The following is an 11,237-nucleotide window of genomic DNA, read 5'->3' as shown; positions in this document are numbered from 1 at the left end:
TTACAATATTAAAATGTGTATATTAACTTTTAGATGAATTTAGTAGATTATTATTTAAGAGAAAATACAGTTTTTTATAAAAATTAATCTCAACGCACTGTAGCAGTTCGATAATTGTGTGAGTCGACGCACTTAGGGTGCGAACATATATTATAGAAACAAACACGATTTTGTGAAAAAAACTTGCCAATTTTATTTTTAACATATATATGAAACAAATATGTAATTGCTTAACAATTGAAACACTACATAAAAAGTTTGTGTCGTTAACGTTTAAACTTGACGAAAAACTTCGTAATGCAGGGATAATGCTTTGAAAGAATCGGACATACCGTTGGCGCAACATTGGTATTTATGGAAATAATGTTAAAATATATGTTTTATAGCATTGTCCACCGAAATTGACACAAAACTAAATGAAGAATCACTTTATAAATTTCTTTCCATGTACAGAAACGAGGGTTAGTCGATGTCACGTCCGGTTTCGCGAGGAGGAACGCGTCGGACGCGGTTTAAAATCGTTCGTTGGAAAAGAGATTATTCGGCAAGCAATCATGGTAGGCAGCGTTTTGATTAAATGAAGGCTTCAATCAACGAGAAAAGAGAGACTACGGGCCGAGCGGAAACGCGCATCTATTCCTACTCAATCGGTCGTCCTCATCGCGTGACGTGAAAATATCTCTTGATACACCGAGTTGATGAGAGATATCTTAATATAAATAATTACCGCCGTGTATTGTTGTCGCCACTATCGGCAGACAGTAAACAAAAACACAAAAAGAAGGAAATGTGGCGCAACGCCGATACTACTCTGTCTACGAATTCTGTGGAAAATAAAATAGAATGTAGTAAATGAATTCTTATTTACGCTGTGGCCGTGAGTCGCGCAAATCTTAATTCTAAGAGAAAAAGATGAGTATAAAGAAGAAAAAGGAAAAGTGGGGGGGAGGGGGGAGAAGTGCTCTAACGCTAACGACACAGATTTTTTTGTAGATGCGATATGAACGGGAAGAGCTGCTCTTATTAGGCGCGCTACCCAGGTTTTAGGATGCCTCCGCGTGTCGCGGCGGAGGGAGGAAACGCACATTCGACACTCACACACACACACACACACACACACACACACACACACACACACACACACACACACACACACAAAAAGACAAGCAAGAAAAGTAAAAAAAAATTTGTAATTTATTAACGTTCTATTATTGAGTTTAATACTATTATATTTAAATAAAAGGTAAAAGAGCCGCACAAAATATTGAATCGTGATACACCGACATGACTGTAAAACTGATAACTCGAGTCGGCGACACTTATAAAGCAAAGAAGGAATGAGGCGGGTTTCGTATACGCATTAGAACAATATCACAACGCGATTTCACTGAAAAATAAATAATATACTGTTAATGACTAACGTAGCTATATGAAGCTTTGCGCAAAGACTATTGATAACTTTATAACGCGTTTTTACGAACAAAGAGAAATATTTCCACGAGATAGCGGTCAAGAGATATTCGAATTTTACTACTATGAAATAGAACGAAAAATGAACAATGAACTTAGACGCGCACAAGTATTGTTATATAGTATCATAATGATGAGAAATAGAACGAGAATGATCGCGAGCGCTGGTTTGTCACTTGCTTATATAGGGCCAGCTTGGTGATTGCGGCGTGCGAAAACGCCGAATTTCCCGGAAAGATGGGCAATAAATAATTTTCTTAACTTTCAGTTTTCTCAGCAATTAGTAATCGCATCGATCTGAGATTTGATATAATCATAGATTGATTTTATCGAACGCATGCTATCTTGTCGGTTAATCGCAAGCAAGTGAAGAGGCGCGGGTACATGTCGTATATCGAAAACGCCGAATTTCCCGGAAAGATGGGCAATAAATAATTTTCTTAACTTTCAGTTTTCTCAGCAATTAGTAATCGCATCGATCTGAGATTTGATATAATCATAGATTGATTTTATCGAACGCATGCTATCTAGTCGGTTAATCGCAAGCAAGTGAAGAAGCGCGGGTACATGTCGTATTCCAGAGTATAAGTTTTTTATTATAGAGTTTCGGCGTACCTGTCATCGCGGAATCAGATCGTAGCGCGATAAAGCCCATGGCACATACAAAAACGTAAGGCCATAAAACGTAATCAGTAAGCGAATTGGCCAATCACAGTAGAGACCGTAAGGTCGGTAGCGAATCCAATGTTACGATTTCCTTACTGATTACGTCTTACGGTCTTACGTTTTTCTATGTGTTTCTTGGCTCTTAACAGCGTGCTTTCCCGTCCCACACATTATTTTCGCTGGTAGTATTTCGTAGTGATTTCCGCGTGAAAAATAGATTATTTAACATAAATCGGCTCGGAGGCAACAACGCGATTGCAATGTTACTTCTAGCATCGGTTTTTAACCGAATATTAATTAATTATTCGCAATCGCGTTATGACTATTCCCTTACATGGCGCTACAACTCGTTGGGTGATCTTTAGATTAGCGTAATGGTGTTGGGACTCGATTTTCATTCGGAATATCATGCCGCTATTATTAATTATTTCAATTATACGGAATTTTTACAACTATTAGCGACCGGCATGCCGCTGGACGGTTGTGTCCTCGTTCGCGCATGCAGCAGCGCTCGGAATGAAAACCGGCAAGTAGACAAATACGAACGGAGCGGAAAAATAAAAGAAGGGGCGGAAAGGAACCAAAATACGACGAATTGACGCGCCGGACGATAACAGTCGAGGATTTTCATTTTACGTAGATTGCGCGACGCTACACCATATACGAGCATTTAATTATTTTTTCTCTTTTTACCAATGTTTCAATTGTTAAATAATTACACAACTTTTGATTATGTATACATTTATTTATGCGCGCACATTTATTAAGGCGATATATGTATACGTATATAATGTGGTTGACACAATTAACAATTAATTATCAGATAGATAAAAAATTTTGATTTGTTTACTTGAAAAAATTTATTCGATCGTTCCTAACAAGTTCTTTATATTAACTCACTTATTCAATAATTTTTTTTTAACAGACATACAAATTGAGTCATTCAGAATTACAATTAACGCAATAATACTTTTTCTTCAGTGTGAATTTACGTGTACAGAAGAGTATGATTAATTTTCCTTTTTAAATAAATTGTAAACAGTCTTCGTTCACTATCTGTATTATTTCATTGATGTTTTCTTACGTAAATATGCTCATAAAAATAATATATATACTTATATTACTTTAATAATAAAAAATTTTAAAAGGATTTAAATATAACACAAATATAAAGAACACAGTTGTAAATGTAGTTACATCACATTAGTCAAATGTATATTTTTCAAAGAAATATGTATATATTTTGTGTGTAATAAAAACTTTTAATTTTATTTTCAACTTCTATGTTTCTATTCAAAGTCTTAATTCCCCTTTTAAATAGAATTGCATTATATTAGAAACAATACGGTACAATATAATATAGCTTTAAAATTACTAATTATTATATATATCACATTATTTAGCCTTTGTTCATTTTTATATATTTGAAAGGCAGGGATGCTTGATTAATAGACAATCGACGTAACGATAAATTTTACTAATAATTTTATTCATATTTGCATTAACGAATATTGTTGCCGTAGCCTTCAGTTTTTTATTTAATATTCAAAGGTATTATTTTTTTGTTATTACAAATGTATAACATTGTTTAAGTCTCTTAAATGACAAACTGATTTTGCGTATGTGTGAACTTACATGCATGGCATATCCAAGGTTGTTAGCAGTCCTGTGAGACATGAGAGTCCTATCAGCATGATACGCCTCTGGAAGTTCAAGCTTATCAGCCACCGTGGAAAGCACTTTCGGAGTTTGCGCTTCATATAGATTTTGAACGACTGGATCCAAATGCACCGTCATTCCACAGATTGGTGTCTCAGGAAACCATATTCAAAACATGTAACTTCTTGTTTCTGCGAAATGTCATCGAATAGTGACTTTCGCCCTGGGAATAAAAACCGAAGCCAATAAATCGAATGTCAGAGAAGAGTGACAGAAGCGTAAACGAAGCATCTAGGACGCAAACGAAAATTGAGAAAACGAAATATAAAACAGACATTTATTCTTCTTTTACGTTTCGTTGTCTCAATATTCGATTTCTAGTAGTTTCGTTTACGCTTCCGTTACTTTTCCTTATATTGGATTTACTTCAACCTTTATTTTCGGAAGAATAGAAGTAAGATTTTTTGAAAGAAAATATCTTTCTACAAATATAATTAGACTCGAATGCAAGAGAATGATTTACAAAGGCTGCTAAAAGGAAAGGTTCTAGCCTACATAATTTTACAGCATATATTTTTATCAATATATTTTTGAGTTTATATTATAAATTAATAAAATTCTTATATTAACGTCCGCCCTGGAGGTGGACGGTCGCGGGCGCGGGTACAGTACCCAGAGGGTAAGTTGAGGGATTGTACCCGAAGGTTGACCGAAGAGCCCGAGAACCCCTTCTTCCTTTCTGAATATGAATCGAACGGGCCCAACGACGAGGGCGTGCACGGGGCCGCTGAGCGACGGGTGCGGTCGCGATGCGCGCGGTGCGGACCGCCGCCGGACGGCTTCCGCGAACTGTCCTCCTTGTAGAGGAGCGATGCACGAGGGCGAGAATCGGTCCCCCGTGATTACCCGGCACTGGGTGATAACTTGGGGACAGTGATAAGGCGAGCGGGTCCGAAAAGATCCGCTCGTTGAATCACACTGCCGGTGGTGTGATAATTCTTAACGAGAGCGCGGAGAGCCCTCTCTCTCCCCGCTCTCCTCCTGCGCACCATAATATTCTCCCTGCAACATTGTTGGATTATAGAGGGTTTTTCCTAATTCTGGGATTGGGCACGAGATACCCGAGAGCGGGGGTGGTGATGCTCACCGAAGGTCGACGCGGGGAGATAGGTGCCGTGAATGAGCAGAGGTGGAGTCTCTTCAGGAGGCCCTTGCTCCTCGCTCGAGGAAGACTGCCAGAGAGCCTATTTTGAGGCCTACACAGCGGTCTAAGGACAGAGTGTCCCCGTAGTACCTAAAGGGTGCTCCCTGGGGACGGAGCTTGTGCGTGGAAGGGATGGCAGCGATCAACCGCTGCCAAAGGTGCGAGGTACACGCCGATACTTCGATAACGGCACTCGATTTTATTAACACGCCCGCACTCCCGGCACTGCTCCCGCACTCAATCACTTAAAGTGTAATAGGAAAGAGAAATGATAACAAATTTTAAGAGACGATTTTCCAATGCATTCACTGTATAATTTAATTAGTTTTGGAATACAATAAAAGAACGACTGCGGGAATTTAAAGAAAAAAAAATAATAGGACTATTTGATTATAAACGAATAATTACAATTTAATATTGAATAAAATCAAACACAGTTGCAAATGAGTTAACAAGAAGCGTTATTACAATATCGAGAAGCGAAATTTTATAAAGGAAATTTACCGAGAAATCGAATTTACAGCGAAAATTCACATTAAATCTGAGAAGTCGAAGTGGTTATACTGAGTATGGTATATCAAATACCGCCTTCTAATCTCTTTACCGAGTTCTCTATAACGAGTTCTGAATACTGAATATCGAATTCTTAATACCGAACCTGAATACCGAGTCTCTCTACTGAATATCGCATGTTGTAGCCCGCGAGTGCTACCACAATTAAGTCTCGCATTTCAGCCTAGCAACGAGCTGGCGGAAATGCAGGATTATTACTGCAAAGCAACTTTTGCATTTCGGCATAGCAACGACTTGCGGAAATGCAAGGCTGCAAATTCCATAACACGTGCGGACAACGATCACTGATCGAACGCAAGCAATGACCGCACGCACATCGAACAATTACTAATAAAAAGCAAATCTTGCATTTCGACAGGACAACGAACTGCCGAAATGCAAGAAGACGACGTCCGCGTTGCACACGGCACGAATGCCGCTAGTTCAATGACTTCGCGACGCCTATATATTCGGCGGTCTAAGGACCGGCGAGAGAGTCTTGTCATACATCTAAACGTAACGATACGTTACGCGCGTCGCGAGAACCGAGTCATATTACATCCGCGATAACGAGTGTCGCCGACCGGTCTAAGTCACGAGCGAGGACTTTAACCCGAATATATTCTTTAATTAAATCAATTCGACAATTGTAACCAACTATTCGAATTGTAACATAAGCAATTAACCACCAAAGTGTAATCATTCAATCGGGTAATTATAATAATTAAATAAAGGGTTACGATTACTTGAATAAATGTAATCAGTGGTAATAACCACTCGAAATTGTAAGTGTTATAATAAATAAAAGGGGTTATTTTAATAAAAGTGTGGTGCAGTGTGTGTTTGTTCTACGACCTTGACCACTTTCCTCGTTTTCCTCGTGGGTTCCAACCCTTTGAGCGGATCGAATCCCAAAATAATATCTTGTTGCACCGAGAGGTACAACAATATGAACTAACAAGTCGTCCCAATGTTCTGTGGGACGCTGCAAAGCTTGAAGGACTTAAATATGTCTTGTCGCGCCGTCCGCGATTTGACGCAGTTTGACAACGTTTTCCTTGACCATGGACGGCAGATCCATAATTGCCTTTACGTGGCTTTGTACGATAACACGTTTATTATCATAACGATTTTTTAGTAAATTCCAAGCGACATCGTAATTTACACCCGAAATTTCCAGCGAGGTGATTATTTTAGCCGCGTCTCCGATAACGGATGCTTTCAAAATTGAAGCTTTTGAATATTATTTAATGTCGCATTTGCATGTATGACAGACTGAAATGTATCAAAAAAAGGAAACCACTTGTCGTAGTTACCGGAAAATTTCGGAAGATCTAATCGTGGTAATTTAATATGATTTAATCGATCAACGCCGCTGGAAACTGCAGGCGACGGCAGAGGGGAGGCAACCGAGTGCGTCGAACTCGCGACATTGAGCAACTCACGCAGTTTGGCGAATGTAAAATAAAAGGCCTCCTCGAAAGAAACGCGATGATTCGCTTTCGCTTCCTCTCACAATTCCAACTTCGTTTGCACTTCGTCGTAACTCGCCCAGCAAATGTCTAATTTGATCTTGCGTTCTTCAAGCTGAGCCGCAATGGACGGTGTTACGGATTCGATTGAGTTTGCGAATGTTCGAACTCGAGTGCAGGAACCGATAATTATTGCGCGGCGGTGCTTCAATGTAACGATGTCGTCATTATTAGCCATGTCGAAGGCAACGAAAATGAATAGTAAAGAGAAAGAAAATAGAAATGATTAATAGGCACCGACCTTGAAATAGCTAACCTTACCTTACAAACAATTCGCACTGTTGTGGAAATGTAAACGAAACGTGGCTTTGAGCACTCACCCCCCACACACCCACACAGACACATGATGTGCAAATTCCGACCGAGCAATCTCCCTGTGGTGCACATCGGGTAACGCGAATGCTGGCGGTAATACCCAAAATCTTGCAAAATGTAAGGTTCTCTTTGGAAGCTGATAACTCAGCTTCTAGACATGCTAGAGTAATGATCGTGGTCTCGTTTTAAAGGAAACATTTCAAACTATAAAATGCATGTAATAAGATTTTTCGGCCTGTTCGTATTTTGCCCGTGAAAATTTGGAAAGTCGCGAAATTTTTAGAATTTTAACACGACCTGCTTCTGGTCTTCGTGAAAAAGTCCCATTTGATGGGACGACAAATATTATATCAACTGTTTTAAAGAAGAAGTTTCACTCTTTAAAACGCGACCAGAAAAAATGTCCTACGATCTTTGGAAGCAGAGATACAGTTTCTTAAATATCGACAAAATTTGTAGGTTTTAAAGTGATCCCCTAATTGTTGTGCGTAGTGTAGTAACATAAGAAATTTAGAATTTCGAATAATATATAACATACATTTAAAGTACGAAGGATTACATTGGTAATAAAGGAGAAAGAGAAACTAGAAAGGGTAAATATTATATGTAATGAAGTGGGAAAAAATTAAAAATAAGAAGGGGAAGAGTTAAGAAGAACAGAGAGATTTAATAATCTGTGAATAAGTTCTGCTAAAGATTCAGTATTGACCTTGTTTTTGTCTTTTAATATAAATCAAATTCTTTTAATATAAATCAAATTTTTGTCATTTAATATAAATTAATTTAAATCATTTCGGACACCAATCTCTTGTTGTACGATGATTCAATGTCTAAAATTTTAACGTCATTCCATCTAAAATTGTGGTCAAAATTAATACGACGATCAGTTATGACAGTGGGAGCACCTGTCTTGTTTCTGATATCAGATACATGTTCATTTAAACTAGTACTCAATTTTCTTTTTGTTTGACCAACATAACTGGCTTCGCAATCATCACAGGAAATTTTGTAAATTACGTTGTTATTAGATAAATGTTCTAATTTATCTTTACGTTTCTTTATGAAACTTTTAATTGTGTTAGGTATTGAAAAGGCTAATTTGCAATATACTGGAAATGGGAAGGAAACTTTCGGAGATCGATTTGACATAAGGAATTGTAAAATACTTTTCTTTAACGTGAATATTGTTTGTAATGTATTTATTATGTTTATGAAACTAATTTTTTGTTCTATAGAGAGTAGAAAAAATAAAGCCGAGAGTATAGCAATTGTTTAAAAATGTTTGTATGGCTTCTATTAAATTGTTTTGTTGGAACCGAGGATGTGATAAATGGAAAATTTTGTCATTAAGGACGTTCACCGGCTAATCGATTTCTATACAAAATGCTTCAAATTTTAACTACATGATATTAATATCATTATCGATATATCCTCCAAAATTCAGAAAATTTAGCGGTACCGAATTCGAGTTATTAATTTTCAAAGTTGCAGCTTTTAACATGTAAGGTATAGCCCAAGCGTGCGCTCAAGTGACATTTCAATTCATAGCGACTGTGATATCTATACGATTGTTCTAAAAAATTAGGATATGATATGCAGGACGATGCTAGAAATAACATAAAAAAAAACGGGGATCCGTAGCGGTGCCGTTTTTGAGTTATCGAAGTTCGAAGTGGTGTATCCGACAGCACTTGAAGTAAGTCGCCGCATGGAAGGAGAGCCGTTGCTATGAGACTGGTCTTCGCTTTTCTCAACAGGCTAGTGTGCGTGTATACATACAAGACATCGAACCCCGTTTGCTTGTGCGTGAGTACACTCAGCAGAAAAAGTATTTGCATGGGAAGCAGAGTGGGGAGAGACATGCGCTATGCACCGAGAAGCGAGCGAGCAGTAAACTTTTGGCTACGATTGTAGCCGGTGAACGTCCTTAATGGGATGGTTTGAGTGGAAATTAAGGAACCTACCTGAGAATGTCTTTTTGTGATAATTATCAAAAATAATTCTGTGATTGTCAGTAATAAGTGTAACGTCAAGAAAGTTTAATCTGTCTTCACTGCCAATGTCTATAGTAAATTGTAATCTTCTATGTAAAGAATTGAAAATATTGAGTGTAGCATCAATAGTGTCAGACGGAATTGCAAGGATAATGTCATCTACATATCTAAATTAGAACAAAGGTTGTATTGATAAACTATTAATTGCTAAACGGCGATAACCCGCAAACCTTCTGGTATAAAAATCAATTCTTGGGATCTACTAGAATTAAAATAAATAAAGAAAAGGCTCTATATGTATAAAACAATACAAATATAAGAAGGTCAAAGAGCCAAGTAAATTTATCGGACAATATAATTCAATAAGATCATTAAAAATTACAAATTGACAGATGTTTCGACTCCGATTGGGTCATTTTCAATGTTATAAATTATTAGAATTAAAATAAATAATAGACAATTATTTAAGAATCTAATTCGTGTTCTTATATTTACATTTAATTTTACTAAATTACATAATTCTTTTAAATATTGACAACTTTCATGACCAACTCATTTCTAATATAAGAAAATGTAAAGTTAAATCGTGTATATTTATAACTATAACGCATATTTTCGCCCGCGTGAATAAAATAAATAAAGAAAAGGCTCTTATATGTATAAAACAATTTGGTCATGAAAGTTGTCAATATTTAAAAGTATTATGTAATTTAGTAAAATTAAATGTAAATATAAGAACACGAATTAGATTCTTAAATAATTGTCTGTTATTCATTTTTTATTTCTAATAATTTGTAACATTGAAAATAACCCGATCGGAGTCGAAACGTCTGTCAATTTGTAATTTTTAAAGATCTCATTGAATTATATTATTCGATAAATTTACTTGGCTCTTTCCCCTTCTTATATTTGTATTACTAGAATTAATTTTTATATTGCACAAGAGATTCAAGATAACAAATTTTGTTAGACAGTCGACATTCTCGAGTTTACTGCTGAGGTTACAACAATAAATACAAGTACTTGAATTCGCTGATTTCAGCAAATAATTTTATAAAAACTATAGCGATCTCCGGATATATCGTTGTTCTGTAATTAACATTTTATACTTTAATATTTCTTTTTCAATTTTTGATATAGAAAAATATTATACTAATTAAAGTAGTTTTCATTAACACGATGCAACAGAACACAATACAACGCAATAATATATTAGGTTTGTTCTGTTTAGCTCAACGTATGCAATGTTTCCATTGGAGGATTCATAGGAAATATCACGGAAACAGCCGAATTATAAATAAGTATTACCTTAAGCATAACTTCGCGAAGATGATCTTATTTTAAATAAGAAAAATTTAGGCAAGAACTTCTTTGCCAAGATTGTCTTAATTCGTGACTATGAAATCTACTACTATTGAGATGATCTTGATTGAATAAGGCGTTCTTCACCAAGACGGTTTTAAGGATGTTCACCGGCTAATATCGTTCTATACAAAATGTTTTAAATTTAACTACATGCTATTAATATCATTATCGATATATCCTCCAAAATTCAGAAAATTTAGCGGTACCGAATTCGAGTTATTAATTTTCAAAGTTGCAGCTTTTGACATGTAAGATATAGCCCAAGCGTGCGCTCAAGTGACATTTTAATTCATAGCGACTGTCTCAAATCGAACTTGTGATCGAAGTCAACCCGACCCAGAGTCGGGTCGAGTCGGTTAATCGAAAACGCTATAAGTTTGCGCAAACCGAATCAAAATTATCCTATAATACTCCAAGAAAAAAAAAGTTAAGATGCAAAAACATTTATCTTCAGAAGAAAATAAATAGACTAAAAAAAAA

This window comes from Cyphomyrmex costatus, unplaced genomic scaffold (genome assembly GCF_001594065.2).
Source record: "Cyphomyrmex costatus isolate MS0001 unplaced genomic scaffold, Ccosl1.0 scaffold279, whole genome shotgun sequence".
Classification (NCBI taxonomy): Eukaryota; Metazoa; Arthropoda; class Insecta; order Hymenoptera; family Formicidae; genus Cyphomyrmex; species Cyphomyrmex costatus.
The sequence above is the reverse complement of the archived record's forward strand: the minus strand, read 5'-3'. Positions refer to the sequence as shown.